The 15,976-nt window shown below is 33.5% G+C and overlaps 1 protein-coding gene across 3 annotated transcripts in view; it reads left to right on the top strand.

The window, feature by feature from the left end:
• ASPP (Ankyrin-repeat, SH3-domain, and Proline-rich-region containing Protein) overlaps window positions 1–15,976 on the top strand; it is a 645,170-nt gene that overhangs the window by 198,666 nt on the left and 430,528 nt on the right. The window contains exon 1 of one of the 3 annotated variants that reach the window (XM_023158287.2): window positions 891–1,186. The exons of the other annotated variants lie outside the window; for them this stretch is intronic. The gene's annotated coding sequence lies outside the window, so the exon portion shown is untranslated. Of the gene's footprint in view, window positions 1–890; window positions 1,187–15,976 lie in introns of those variants that run through there. 3 annotated transcript variants of the gene reach the window in all.

Genomic DNA, 15,976 nt, shown 5'->3' with positions numbered 1-15,976 from the left:
GATGATTTTGATGTTAATGAGTATGAGATATGATGTAATAAACTTCCGTCGTTTCTACTACTTTTGAAAAATATTTTTGCATTATTATTAATATGTCATTGTGACCGTTTGTTCATTGGTAACATGTGGTAACTTTCTTTTCTCCATTATAAAATATTTTCTTCTCCATGTAAGTAATTTATACTTCATTGTATTAGCTATTGTTATGTTGTTCTTCTTTTATTGTAGAATTTTGAATAATTAGCTAATGATGAACCTATATAGATTCGAAACATGTACCGATTGATGGTTTTGCCGATCTAACATCTGAGGGTGATAATAAATTGTGGAGACGAATTTGAGTTTTTATTCTTCGCAAATCATAATTTATGGTTGGAAACCCAAAAATCAACGAGACACATTGACTCCTCAACGAAAAAAATATAGTTATCAACCAATCTTGTTTTTGTTCCTAGTTTGACTAGAAAACTATCAACAGGGCATTGTGCATTATGGAATATGGAATCAGTTTCTCCGGATTTGAGTTGTGGTTGCAGGTGTATAGAATTATAACAGGTTACCAAGATATTTTTGCCAGATCGTCATTTATATCTACAGCTTTTCTTCCTTTTTCCGAGCCCATGGTGAAATGTTGGATAGGAAAACTCCTGCACTTAGAATTATTCAAATCAATGTGAGATTATATTTCATTATTAAGTTCAATATCGATATCGATTATCGATAATCATCGCGAAAAGTAGTTCTGTCATTTCACTAGTCTGATGCAGAGCTTGAGTTATTGGCAACGCTGCCCCGTTACTCGAGGCAAAACAGAACTGCGGTACCGTCGGTACTCTCGGCCATATTATTACAGGTAAGAATGCCCCCCTACCCTCGTCTGCAGGTTGGTTCAGAGTCGCCGTACCAGCTAGTTTGAATCAAGGTACGACTGTCCGCGTCACGATTTCAACGGTTTTTCGCGTCGGATTGGCGACTTTTTCGTAAATCCGCGCCATTTTCTGGTTTAATTTCCGTGGAAACTGGTACTGTTCGCTCTGGTGTTGTGTTGTTGTGATTCTCAAAGTGGAAAGTGCCAGGAATGTGAGTTTTTTCAAGAGTTTTCAGTGTCTCGTTGGGATTATTCTACATGAATGCTAGGTTTAGACACGATTTTCGTATCGCACGATCCAGCATTTGCTCTTTAGAGGTAATGTCACTTGTTAGTACGGTTTTTTGTTCAAAAACGAATAGATGTTTCTCCCAACGGATCACAACACAGTTTGAGCAGATGGCGGATGATCTGCAGAGCATCATCGCGTATCTTATATCTCCATTTGACGGCAGGTTACTTGATGTGCTACTTACCCCAATACAGAATGTGTTGATGGTTTCACTGGTTTTATTCCAAAGGACCAGTGCTAGTTCAACTATTACCTACGTGATTTCCAGAAAGAAGAATATTTTTGTTGAATAGTACTATAACATTTCATACATCTACTTGGCAGTACCATATGTGATACACTTTAATTTTTTTGGAGTTTCTTGTATTCACAAAGTTCTTTTGTGGTTGTTTCTAGTGTTACTAACAGCCTTACTTGGTCATGGATGATCATGTCAGAAATATGTTCAAAACAGCACCGTCAAGTGATTTGATTCCCCAGCTTCTTCGGATCATCTATGAGGATATGATTCTTGCCACCCTGGAACACTACGCACATGTTTGAGATTACTACCCAAACATAGTTTGAAACACCAGAACTCCACGTGGGGTAGAATAACTCATGTCATTGGTGGTCCCTCATTACTATAGGTTGGACTTTGGAACATCTTTGGACATTTCCATCATTCTTCCATGACCAGCTTGCCTCTAATCACGTCATATAGAATTGTGAGGACCTATTGACTTGTGTTTTTGTTTTGGTTTGTTCAGTCAATTCATTGAACTTCATTTTTCCACATCTAGTTTGAAAGCAAACTTTTTTCTCATCTTCTTATCGACTTTCCTGTGATATAATCTGTAAAGTTCTCAATTGAAAGATCTGTTTTCTAACAGAAATGAAATAACATATACTTCTATATTTTATATTTCAGTAAAAATGTTGAACATTTTGAGATGGAAAGATATATGTAATTGTAAATGATATAAGTACTTCCATAAAACCGGGTTACATGTCGATAACTTGCTGCACAATAAGAAAGTTTCAGTTGAACAGTTCCTTCTATCAAACTGAAATTAACCTAACATATAATTTGGTAGACACCAGAATACAATTTGCATCGTATTCGATAAAAGGTTATTCTGTCAGTAAATTTGAGACTCACAGAAAAGAGTATGAGGAGTGAGATTTTCTGTCTGAGGAACCGTAACCTAACACCATATGGTTTCAGTCGCAGACCCAGGACAGAGATATCAACCAGCCTAAAAACCTATGCGACTGTCTTTCGAACGGAAATTTATGCTATTAAATTGTGGGCAAAGAACTAGGAAGGATCCAACCTCATACACAATTCAATAAAAATTTTTTTCGGATAGTTAAGCGGCGTTGGAAGCTTTTGGTTCCTATCGAGCAACGTCTAAATTTTTAGCAACAGTACTCCGTCTCCAATAGCCGTAACGTTACGTGTTCGCAATTACGTTAATGGCTATTTTTCAAAAGGGTATGAATAAAATGCAATAGTACCTTGTTTCTACCTGGGTTATAATGAAACCTTCCCATCTGCCTCCCCATATGTTTTGACGGAGTTTTTATAGGGTTTGAGAACAGAAAGAAGTTGACAAAAAGGAGTAGACACAACAATCAATTGACTAATTATAACGTTTATATCACGTTAATGCAAACCATCGCACTTCTGCGTCAGCCTTCGCTAACGTGGCTTCGTTACAGTGCTGGTTTCCGTTAGGAGTAACGTATCATGTTGCGGTTGCGTTACGAGTCATTTGTAACGATTGTACCCGCACCTTTACATAAATACTTTGTGGATGAAATCCAGTGTTCGTCGTGGTGTTAGCCTGGGAAGCAGCAGGTATTTGTCTAATTTTGCCGTGTAGAAATGCTCACAGAAACTGATGTTTTCGAATCCATTCGAATCATTATTTTCTAGCGCATTTAGGTATTTCTCCTTCATATAGTAACTGGACTATTCTGATCTTTGTTTAGCTATTAGAGCCAATAGTGAAAAGTGGTATATATATATATATATATATATATATATATATATATATATATATATATATATATATATATATATATATATATATATATATATATATATTTGACAATACTTATTTTTCATTCGATAACAAAATCTATAAACACCAATGGGTGCTTCAATTTCACCAATCCTAGCTGCATACGTTATGGATGACCTATTAGACACAGTATTACCTGTCTTATCTTTTAAACCTCACTTTATTAAAAAATACGTTGATGATATCATCGTTGCATTACCAATGGATTGTACTGAAGAGATTCTTGACACACTCAACAGCTATGATCCTTACATTCAATTTACTATGGAAGCAGAAGACACTGACCACTCCGTGTCATTTCTTGACACAAGGTTCATAACAACTACCAATAATAATATTGTGATAGATTGGTACAGAAAACCTTGTAGTTCAGGAAGATATATCAACTACTGGTCATATCACAAATACTCGATGAAAGTGAATCTAGTGAAACAAATGAAAAATAGAGTGTTGAAAATCTCTGACATCCAATTTCACAAAAAAAATCTTAAACTTTTTCTGTATAATTCATATCCTTTAAGTATGTTAAAAAATATTTTGTTTAATTCCTCATCCATATCAGACATTAATATAACCTTACCACCAAACCCAAATATAATTGAAAACAATGAAATTAATATTGCTCCAACTACATTTTTTTATAGTACTTTACCCTTCATTAAGGAGATCACCCCCAAACTCTCTAGAATTTTCAATGAATTGCCCAATATTGAAATAGCCACCAAAGCAGTTCTCACGATTAGAACTTTACACACCAGAGTTAAAGATAAACCCCTCATTACTTCTCGAATAAATGTAATATATAGTATTCCATGTCAATCGTGCAACAAAATCTATGTTGGTCAAACGTCAAGAACTTTAAGTTCCAGAATAACTTCTCACAAAAGCGATTGTAGACACCATCCTGAAAGATGTGCTCTAGCTGAACATGTCAATAAGTTTGACCACCATATGAATTTTGATGCCACTAAGGTCTTAGCTAGTGAAACACATTTAACAAAAATGTCCTTTCTTGAAATGGCCTTCATTGCTGAAAATAAAAATTGCATCAACAAAAAAACAGATATTAATCATCTTAGTGAGATATATTCCTATCTTTTGACGTTAGATAAAAAATCCATATAACAATGTTTCAATGAATTCACCCAATCTAGCATCAATAGAATAATGTACTTTATACTTTAATCCAAATGTTATTATCCTACATTCACTTTAAAAAAAAGCTGCACAGGTAGAAATTTCCAAAAATAATTCTTTACAAGTCAAAGTTGGTAACAGCTTTTATCACTAGAACCACTGACATATGTCATGTCAACTATCTGTCAATCCTTCCAAATTAATGTTTTGTGAAATTTCGACATGTGACATTATTCTTCCTTCAAAATAATTTTAAACTGTAACGTTTTTCACAAATATTTTATCCAATATTAGACATCCTTTAACCAGTTTTATAAATGTATTGTATCAATGTTCATCCATCATGTTGTGTCCAATATTTTACATAACCATCGTATGAAACATCCTCAAAAAGTTGTAAGTCTAACCATTCATAATTATATATTAATATTACTTACACCCTCAAATTGTAGCATCCCTGATGATGGAAACAATTTATTAAATTTCCGAAAGTTTGGACAAACTTTAAAGAGTACTCTTTCATTTGCTGCTTAGCACCATTATTTGTTGGTTCCATATATATATATATATATATATATATATATATATATATATATATATATATATATATATATATATATATATATATTTATATATAGTGGATATATTAGTTTTACCTCACCATTTTTTCGATCTTTCGAAGATTTTCGTTGAATACTGATAATGCACCGGCAGTTGTTTATATGAGTTTCGTTCAAGTGTTTTTGTTACCTGCTGTGACTTCCAGGTAGGTCGGATGCTGACAGGAGGTCACTTGAAGCCGAAATGATTTCAAATGTAAATTTTTAACATTATCTTTTTGTTAGTGTTTAGAAAAAGGCGTAATTTCACTTTTCTAGGATACCGATTTTCAGAAATGGTTCTGAATCGATTTCAACATTTGTTTGCGATACTATCGAAGAAGTTGAATTTCTTGAGAAAATTATCAGATTTTCATAGGAGATCTATCAATATATATATATTGATCTCTCTTTCAATTGGAAAGTGAAAGTAGTTCAGCATTTCCCAGAGAAAGGTTTGGACAACACTGTATTCGATTTTATGTCTGATATAGAAACATTTGTTAAAAGGAAATAAAATGAAATTGAAGGATACCGGTTAAGGTAATACAATCGTTAATTATTCAGGTGTAATACATGCTGTTCAAGAATCAATTTTAAAATTTTCTTAATTGACCTCAGCAAAATAATTCTTTAAGTTTGCCTCAGCAATATTCAGAGAATGAAATGGTTCAGTTGTCATACTCTGAGATTGTGCTCCCATGTTGCGTACATCCAAAGCACTCCTATTCAGTTTGAGATTTGTGCCTTTGGAATGACCCCTCAATCCTGCAAACGTGTATCATCAATAAAATATACGATGGAACAAATACTTTCCATTGTATTTTTCCTGCTACGTATGCGAAACAGAAAATAGGTGGAACTCAATGAAACGAAAAAGATATGTATACAAACGTGATTTGTCGTCAATTTTTTAGTTTGTGAAATGAACATAATATGAAAACATTGTTTTCATATTATGTTCCGGAAAGTTTCAATTGTTTCATACTGCTCAAATATTAGTTTTCACGATTATTGTACTATGGGAATTTCATTTTTCACAGCGAGTAAATTCTATATGCTTATTTAAATTTTTTGCTATTGTTCTGCATACTGTCATATTCAAATTGCCAGATATTGAAGTTGAAACTTATATAATGTTGCGGTATCAGTGAATCCTTATCCAAAGAACGCGCCTTTTTCCCCCGTAGCTCGCGCCCCAGTTGGAATACATACAAAATTTCAGCGGTGATGAAAAGGTACTTCCCATGTGTAAACGTTCCCCTTTCATCCCCATTGGGGTTCTCCAGTTGAACATAAACTAGACCTTCATACAAAATTTCGGTCTCTGAGAATATAGCGTTACAAAAAAAAGTGATGAAAAATATCCCCAGTTGGGATACTTAAAAAAACCTTTCTCGTTGCACGAACCTACATACAAAATTCCAGCTCTCCGGAAATTCAGTGGTACGGAGAAATAGTGATGAAAAGGTAATTTTCATGTGTAAACGCGCCCCTCTGACCCTCACAGGGGCGCCCCAGTTGAAATATTTGAAAATCCTTTACTAGTGTACCTTTAAGACCTAAGAAGCACCTCTATACCAAATTTTAGCTTCCTAGGACTCACCAATGCGGAGAAACAGAGATTATTGAGTGTTAAGTGACTTTCACGTTTGTAAGAATAGATTTTGTATCAGCATTGCACCCGTGCGGAGCCAGGGCAGGTTGATAGGTGCAAATATAAAAGCAATTCTTTATGCGAATATTAGGAACAGTATTTATTTCGTTTTATTCATTGTGTCAACTCGTATCGAATACATAAATTGGTGATGCATGTTATAATTGTAGGCAACAGTCCAGTGTAACTACTAGTATAAGAGCTAGTACTTACACTGTAGCAGGGCAAACTTCTATATTGAGATAAAAACATAAACATGTCGAAAATGATTTGAGAATTTTGCATGGATTCCAAAAACATAATAGATTTCGTTTTCAAGTAAATTGCCAATAAGTTTTTTAAAGAACTTTCCTAACCACAAGCTTGCCACTGCAGATTCGCTCCAAAGGCACTTGTTTCAACTCTGATGATCCGTCAATTCAACTCTGATGATTTTGATTGCTTGAAATTATCTGGGCTCTGCGCGGTAAACGGTCTTCTAATTGAACTTTGATGTTATGGTTCCCCAAATGTTTCTTTCGAAGTTTTCCAGTTCTCCCGAAGATCGATTCTTGTAAGTACCCATCTAGATCTACCTCCTCTCCACATTTTGCTGGAGACAGAGCCTGAATAGACTGCATATAGACTTGTGCACATTGCCAATTGCACAAATCAACTTAATGCAGAGTGGAACATGCTGTTGGTTGACAATGAAAGTCACATCATTTTGGAAATTACCTCTGACTTTATGCCTCCAACTGTCAACAACGAACTGCCTTATGAAGTACTGTTCCCGAGTAGAGAGGACTGGATCATCCGGGAGAAGGAAATAAGAGCAGATAGTTGTTGGTTCACAGATGGATCAAAAACACTTTCCAGCTCTGGTGCAGGTGTTTTCAGTTGCAGACCCAGAACAGAGATATCAATCTGCCTAGGAACATTTGCGACTGTATTTCGAACGGAAATTTACACTACTGAATTGTGTTTGCTACATATTGTTCTTCATATACAGATCAATGTCTAGTTGTCCATATGTAGACCCTGTATACCAACTTAATGTTCTCCATATATAGATCGACGTATGGTTTTCTATGTGTACACCCTGTGTACTAACTTATTTGCACGGAATGTATCATGATCACCAAACAGGAAACCGCAATTGAAGGTTCTGAAAGGAAGTTATAACATGCCCACGTGTGACAATTCATAGTGGGAAAACTGAAATTAGGCTAATTATAATGAACACGCAAGGGTTTCCCTCTGTGTCATTTTATTTTAACCTTGTTCAGGAAGGTGACAATTTCATTCACCTAACGGTACAAATGGCATTGCGAACCAAGGCATGCATCAGAGTAGTTGAACCGTCACCCAGTTCCACTTCACATATTATACAGGGGGTTCAAATATTATCTGTCAAGATGTTGTGTTACCTACAAAAAATTGTTTGAATTTTGGAAATAAGGAGTTATATCAGTATCCGATGAAAATTAAATAACTGTCAGCATGAGTACTATTCTCTGAGACAAGAAACTAATCTTTTAGTGCTCTATTTTTACAAGAGTATGTACAGCTCATCGTTTTCATTGATCACGTCGACACAGGTACAAAATTTATGAAAAGCCGGGAAGATTGACAATGTATTTGGGTATTGAGCCAGATTGTTGTGTATAGTTTAAACTTTTCCAGAATCATTGCTTCATAGATCTCAAGAATTTGATAGTAATCAAAATGATTTTTATCATGAAAAAGAAATTCTAGTTTCTGTGGTTATGCTTTATCGATATTTGTAACACATACATTCTTTCAGATAAAAACACCAAAAATGTTCCCAGCAGATACAACTTCTTGGGCTTCTTTCAGCTTCTTCAGACTCGCACTCGTAATACACATTTCTTTGAAGATATATTATCATATTTGCCTTATTTATCGTGCTAGAAGTAGAAAAATAGCGAAAAATGTGAAAAATGTCTGTTTTCTTTGTAAACAAATGCAAATAACAATATATTGATAATAGTTATGAATTTTTTGAAAAGCTCATTTAACGGATCTATCAATTCTACATAAAAAATGTTATTTCCATATCTTCGATAGTTTCAAAGTTGTATTAATTTTTCAGTTTAGAAATCGAGTGGTTCAGGTACATAATTTTTAAAAGTACAATAAAAAATCGATTTTTTTTTTCGAAAGTTTGAAATTAACCATTATTTTTGTAATTCAGTAGTTTAAGAAGAGAAATATCGCGGTTAGGAATTTGTTCTTATCAAATCGTTTAGTTAATAAACAATAAAACTGCTGATCATCTTTTTTCGGAAATTTGTAGAGAAATGTTGTTTACAATTTTTAAAATATCAAACATTCCAAAATACAAAAATTTTAAATATGAAGAAAACGATCATATACAACAAAAAATTGTTGTTAAAATTTTTTTTATTCCTATTATAACGACAACAAAATTATAACATTTTCAAAATACTCGTTCAGTCTATTTGTTTATTAACAAATGGCGCTAAAAATATTTTGTTCAACTACTATTAATACAATAACGGGAATATGATAATAAACTGAGAAAATCATGTCAAGTATTTATTTTTGTTACTATAAACAATTATAATAAGCAAAATATTGTTTTATTTTGAATTTTTATAACGGGATCTTATTAATTACACTGATAAAAAGAGCCTCACGAAGCGAAACATTTTTTGGAAACTTATTTAAATGTCTTTTGTGGTTTCAATGAAGACGCAAGTCAAGTAAAATATTTTTAATTGTTAATTACACAGGTCTGCAAAAAAAAACTGATTTAATTAACTGATCTTTATGCAGTTTTTTGCGCTGATTTAAAAAATGGCATTTGTTTTAATCTGTCACGTAAGGTTTGCCTACAAAATAAGGATAAAATAATTGAAAAAGTACAAAAAAAAAACGAGGAATTGTGGATTGATTTTTATTATTTTAACATGAAGTAAAAGCAAAAAAAACAATGATACATGGCTAAACTAATCATAATAGTGATACACAAGTGTTTGCAAAGGGATAATAAGTCTTTGTAAAAACGTTTTCTTTCTCCGTCAAAGCTTCTTTTGGTAAATTTTTGTAAATTTTTGTAAATTTTCCCTTTTTAACATCCAACAGTAGTCTGCCATCATGTTAACATTCCACCGACCTTGGTATCTGCGTTCCATTTCTTTTATGTCGTGATGAAACCGTTCTCCTTATTCCTCCCTTAAAGCCCCTGTAATTTTGGGAAAGAAGTCCAGATGTGAGTGAAGAAAATGGACTTTGACACTCATGTTGCAGCCCAACATAGTTTTGTATCAATTCAGCAACCAAAGTTTTGTAGTTTGGGTCTTTTTTGTTTCCAAGAAAGCTTGTTATAACAAGTTTGAATGAATTCCAGGTATTTTTTCTTTCATTTCCATTTAAGTGACAAAGCTTTCTTCTTTTGAAAGTTTTCTTATGTCAGGCCCAACGAAGACTCCTTCTTTCAGTTTAGCATCGGATAGACCAGGAAACTTTTCAGAAAGATACTTCAAACAATCTCCTTCTTTGTCTAATGCTTTCACAAACTGTTTCATTAGCCCCAATTTGATATGGAGTGGTGGAAGTAAAATTTTTTTAGGATCCACTGAACTTTGTTTTTCAACATTTTTAACTCCAGGAATAAGAACCTTTCTTATTGGCCACACCTGCTTGACATAGTGTTGTTTTCTGTCACGGCTATCCCATTCACATAGAAAACATGGAAACTTAGTGTAACCACTTTGTTCACCTAGTAACTTTGAAATAACTTTCAAGTCTTCACAAATGGTTCACTTATGATCAGAGTAGCTGAGCTTATTAAGAACAAATTCAAGATTTTCGTAGCATTCTTTCAAATGGACTGAGTGTCCAACAGGCACAGAAGCATATTGGTTCCCATTGTGAGGAAGTACAGCTTTCAAACTTTTTTTTGATGAATGGATGAAAAGTCTTTATTTCTCTGGTTCACATGTTATGTTGAACATTTCCATGATGCCGGGTATATTGTTGCAGTAGGTCACCTTCTTGTGTAAAAAAGGGACAAATTTATTTTCTCTACATGATAATTATATTTATAATGATATTTATTTATGTGTAGTTCCATATAAATACAATAAATATACAATCTATAAAAATGATAAAAAAAATTACAAATAAGGCTAGAAACAACATGTACCGGAAGGGTACTGTTGATCTTAGTTCTAGCCTTGAAGAAAAGAAAACTAAACGAGAGAAAAACAATGGAAAAAGAAGAGAAAAAAAGAGGAAGGAGAGAGAGGGAAGAGTTTTTTTGAATTTTTTAAGAGCTTTATCCCTTAGACCTATTATCAGTTTCACATTATCAGTGAGCCACGGTTGTTGAACCTCTCTCACTTTTACTTTTTTTACTGGCGCAACAGTATCAAATATGAGAAGCATCAAATCAGTAAAATATTTAACCTTGTCATTAACATCCTGAAAAAAACAAAATGTCATCAAAGGGTGATAGTAACAGCAGCTGCAGCTAATGATCTCTGTCGATTCGCTTAAAATTTCTATATGTAAAAAACTGTTCCTCATTTCTATAATTTTCATGATGAATAGCACCGAATACTAAATTATGATCAGAAATGTGAGATGTGTCCTGAGTGCCGTAGTGATTAACTGTTGCTTCATTGGATACTATAATAACGTCAAGTAAAGTTGAAGTAACATCAGTGATTCTTGTTGGCGTATCAATTAATTGTTTTAAATTGAAGCTATCAATGCAGTATAAAAATTTTTCTGTATTATTTACAGCAAGACACAAGAGATCGATATTAATGTCGCCTCCACATATTATTTCATCAGAGTCAGGAACGATTTCTGATAAAGTTAACTCTAGAATATTGCAAAATTCGCCAAATTTTGATGTAGAACCAGGTCTATATAATACTCCAACTGCCATATTTTTCTTATTATATGTTATTCTTATCCATAACTGTTCCAAACAGTCATCGATAAGTTTTTTAATTATATTGATTTTAAAATTAGACCGCAGATATATACCTACCCCCCCGCCTCTCGACTTTATCACATCTAATTAACTTGTAACCATTGATTTGAATATGTTCATCTGGTATGGTATCAGAAAGCCATGTTTCAACAACTCCAAAAATATCATAGTTTCCTTGGACAATGATATCTTTTACATCTGAAAAATGACTAATGAGAGATCTTACATTTAAATAACCAAAATATATGTATTTCATAGGTGAAAGAATAGAAAAGTAAAATATATATATATATATATATATACATATATATATATATATATATATATATATATATATATATATATATATATATATATATATATATATATATATATATATATATATATATATATATATATCGAATAGTACACAACGGATGAACACCCGGAAAAACAACACATCATATTCTACCATCCGTGAAAACCTACATTGTAATATATATATATATATATATATATATATATATATAATAAAGGAAGAGAAAATAAATGAATCAAAAAATTACAAAAGAAAAATAAGTAATAAGTATGACAATTGAAATTAAATTATAATTATTTTTTTTAATGAAATGTCTCAGTCAGCTTGAAGGTTCGTCTCCCGTCTTTTGAATCTTCTCCAAATCTTCCATTGTTTTCAATGCAATTTTTTTGTCATTGTGTTTCACATATATGGTCCCATTTTTTGACCAGACTGCCTCTCTGCCATATTGTACTTTAGCCTTAATCATCAATTCCAGGCGTTGCTTGGTAAGTTCTTCAGCTATTGACAGTCCACTACCCCTTAATTTGCTTTTATTGAAGAAAATAATATTTCGGTCTGCCAAACAGCTGAATTTTACCCTAATCCTCCATCCTTATAAACTCCCACTCTGTAGCAATTTTCGAATCCAGTAATATCAGCATGTAGCTTATCTTTAAAAAACTTTGTTAGTTTCTCACTTAAATTTTCGTTTTTGACGTCCTCGATGCCGAATAAACTCAACTCATACATTTTAGAATTTTGTTCCAACTCAAAAATTTTGTATTTTAATGCCAAGTCACAGTGTATGGCACTTCTCTGGGATAGATCAACACCTTCAAGTTTTTCTTTGAGTTCTAAATTGTTATTCTCAACACAATTCAATCTGTTTATAATTGTTTCCACATCCTTATCGAGTTTTATTATTTTTTTTATTGTGTTGTGGTTGAACTTCAACTGTTGCTTTCTTAACCTCACAAATTTTTCTGGTTAATCCTTCAATAGCCGAGGACCATTTTTTCGACACTAGGTTAAATATTTTATCAGCAAGGCCGTCCATAAAAACTTTGTCGTTTAAACATTCCTTTGCCACTTCTTTTGCAATGCTTTTTATTTTATCTACTTCTTGTTTCGTATTCATGGCTGATAATAGTAATTAATTACTTCGTTATGAGTATCACTATACAGCTGGTAATGCACATACACAACGGTGAACTACTAATGAACAAATGTACAAATTTTCACGAAGAAATTAGCACGAGCACAGTTTGAATTCTAACACTTTGCGGGAGCGATTCATTCAACGTCTACTCTGCGCGACAGTTCATAGCTACATCGGTATAGGCTATATAATATATAAACATCGAACCCATACCAAACCTAAAAACCTATTCAATAAGAAAATTTCAGGTGAAATTTGTGACTAATCTATAGGTGATAGAATTTTTTTACAATTTTTTCCGTAATCTGCACACAAAATACTGTTAATATCACTAGTTAAATATCCTACAATTTTTTCATCACAGACCTGTGTTACCTAGCTTTTATATTAATTCATTCCGAAATGTTTTCCCAACGAGAATCAATTTTCCATAGTATTAGGTTTACACCCTAATTTTTATGAATCAACTAATATTAATAGTTACAAAGAATTAGATTCTCCCGCGGCGGCTTATTTTCGTCGTTAAATTGCTTAATTCTTTATAGTTTTTGGAATATTTGCAAAAATCTAAAAACAATTTTTACATCTTAATATGTTTATAACTTTTGTTATGTGCTGAAAACTGTTTCCAGCACATTTATTCAGATATCATTCCGCATTGAATCAGCCATCGCACGTATTTTTCTGATTATTAACTCTTACTTTTCACCATTTTCAATTTGTGAACAGACTGATAAGAGGTTTTAAAAGTTTCGTTTACCTTCATCAACAATAGCATACATTGGAAATTGTTTCTCATACATTAAAGAGTATTTTCAACGCCCCATAGTGATGAGATTGACAAATCGGATTATTGCTGACATGAAGGCAAAATCGAAGAATGATCAAACAAATTGTATCTTCTTGTACACTGCTCACCGTGAGAGACATATCGATACCGTACTGCTTGTCATTTGTCTTCTGTATGAGAAAAATCTCACGCATCTTGTCATCATGTGAGAGAACTTGAGATCCAAGGATAAAAAGGTCATTCGTCTCGACTTCCTTACTGGGTGTATTACAAGATCTAAAAGGAGAAGACGAGTTACCTTCTGCATTGCTGGCGTTTTTCCCAAGTGCATCGCATCGATTTCAAACCTAACTGCAAGTAATAACTTGACTGGATGTTTTTATATTTGTTTTTTTTATAGAAATGAAGGTGGATTCATATGAGTGCGTAGTGGAATGTATTTTTTCAAATACATTTTATAATCCTTTCAATGGACTGCATATGTATATTTTCAGATTTGTAATGTGCTCATATTCAAATTGCTGCAGTTCAGCATTACGACGTAGTTATTTTATTTATTGTCAAGTGACAATAAATAACGTTACTGTCTTTTACTTCCTTATTTCTTCTGAACTTCTCCCGTATAAATGTTTTCACGATCTGGTTTTGTAAATGAAACTTTGTTTTATTATTAACATTACGGTTAACCGTGAAATACCTAAGAAATTGAACGTGTATACGTTTTTTGTTCTAAGAGATTCCACCGCACCTTCTACCGCATTTTATTCATTTCTTTCGATCTACATCAGGAATAGCCGCGCTCGTCTTTGATGTAAAAACTAATATCGAACAAAAGAAAACTTTGTGATAGCCACAAGGTCTGAACTTTTTCCCCTTTGAACCTATTTCGCTATAAAAGAAAGTGTCAATGCTTGACTGGTGCCAAAATGTCCCGTTGGGCCGTAGACGAGGAGTATATTTACAATTTTGTTCACATAACGATATTGTTAGTTGTTTCTTCATAATTGATCTTTCAGTAAGAGGTTTTCGATATTGGTAACGGATAAAATAAAAAGTTCATAACATACTTGGAGTTTTCCACTAGTTCGGACTTCCATTGTCTACTATATAAAATGATTTGAAATCCCTGACACAACAAAAAAAAAGAATAATAAAAAGTGAATAGCTGAAAAATAACAATTATATTAAGCAAAATAAACCTGAAATGAAATAATAGTGAAATAAAATACAAGTAAAAATAGAACAATTGAATAATTAAAAATAAAGAAATGGAAAAAGAAAATAGAAATAAAAAGTGGAGAGATTCCAAGTCTCGGTAGTTCACGACGTTTCTATTGTTAGTATCTACAATCGTCTTCCGAGAGATGACTATTTATAGGTCGTTCGAGTACTTTCACTTATCCCCGCTTTCCATTTTCGCTTCACTGATTCCGTGGGAGATGACCGTTTGGCGAGAGTTGGCAATTTTTCGCTTGATGATGGGTTTCCATATGTTGCGTATTCCTACGCTGGCTTGGCTGAATACGTTGTTGGACAACATGTATGCGACTTCCTTGAATTTTCTCCTAAACCAATGTTCCTCTCTGTGCAAGACCTCAGCTTGGGACCACTCGATGTTGTGTTGATGGGTCCAAACATGGTCTGCTATTCCTGATTTGCTGGTTTTCCCTCGCTGTGTGTGTTTCTTGCGCTCGGCAATGCGAACATTCAATGCCCTCTTAGTTTCACCAATATAGGATTTTCCGCACAGGGTATCCGGTAAATGCAATTCTTGGAATCGCAGTCCGCGTTTGGTGGTCTGGTTTTCGTGAGGCTGCTACGGATAGTGTTACCGGATCTGAAGCAGGTTCTGATGTTGTACTTGGAACCAATTCTTCTTATCCTCTCCGATAATCCTCTGATGTAGGGAAGTGCAAGCAACGGTTGTGAGGGCTTCTCTTCCTTGCGAGGCTCCTGCTGTCTTTTAGTCAAAGTCTTTTCTACCATCGCTTTGTAGTATCCATTCCATTGAAGATCTTTTTTGATGATGTCTAGTTCCTTCTCGAGACCTTCCTTCGTATTACAGAGCCCAAAAGCACGGTCTAATAGAGTCTTGATTATTCCTCTTTTAGTCGATTGGTGGTGGTTGGATTCGTGGTTCAGATACTGTCCCG

The sequence above is a fragment of the Leptinotarsa decemlineata genome, unplaced genomic scaffold (assembly GCF_025532065.1).
Source record: "Leptinotarsa decemlineata unplaced genomic scaffold, Ldec_3_MD MMD2_tig00026336_RagTag_RagTag, whole genome shotgun sequence".
In the NCBI taxonomy this organism is placed as follows: Eukaryota; Metazoa; Arthropoda; class Insecta; order Coleoptera; family Chrysomelidae; genus Leptinotarsa; species Leptinotarsa decemlineata.
Note: the sequence above shows the minus strand (reverse complement) of the source record. Positions and strands in the feature narration are given on the sequence as shown.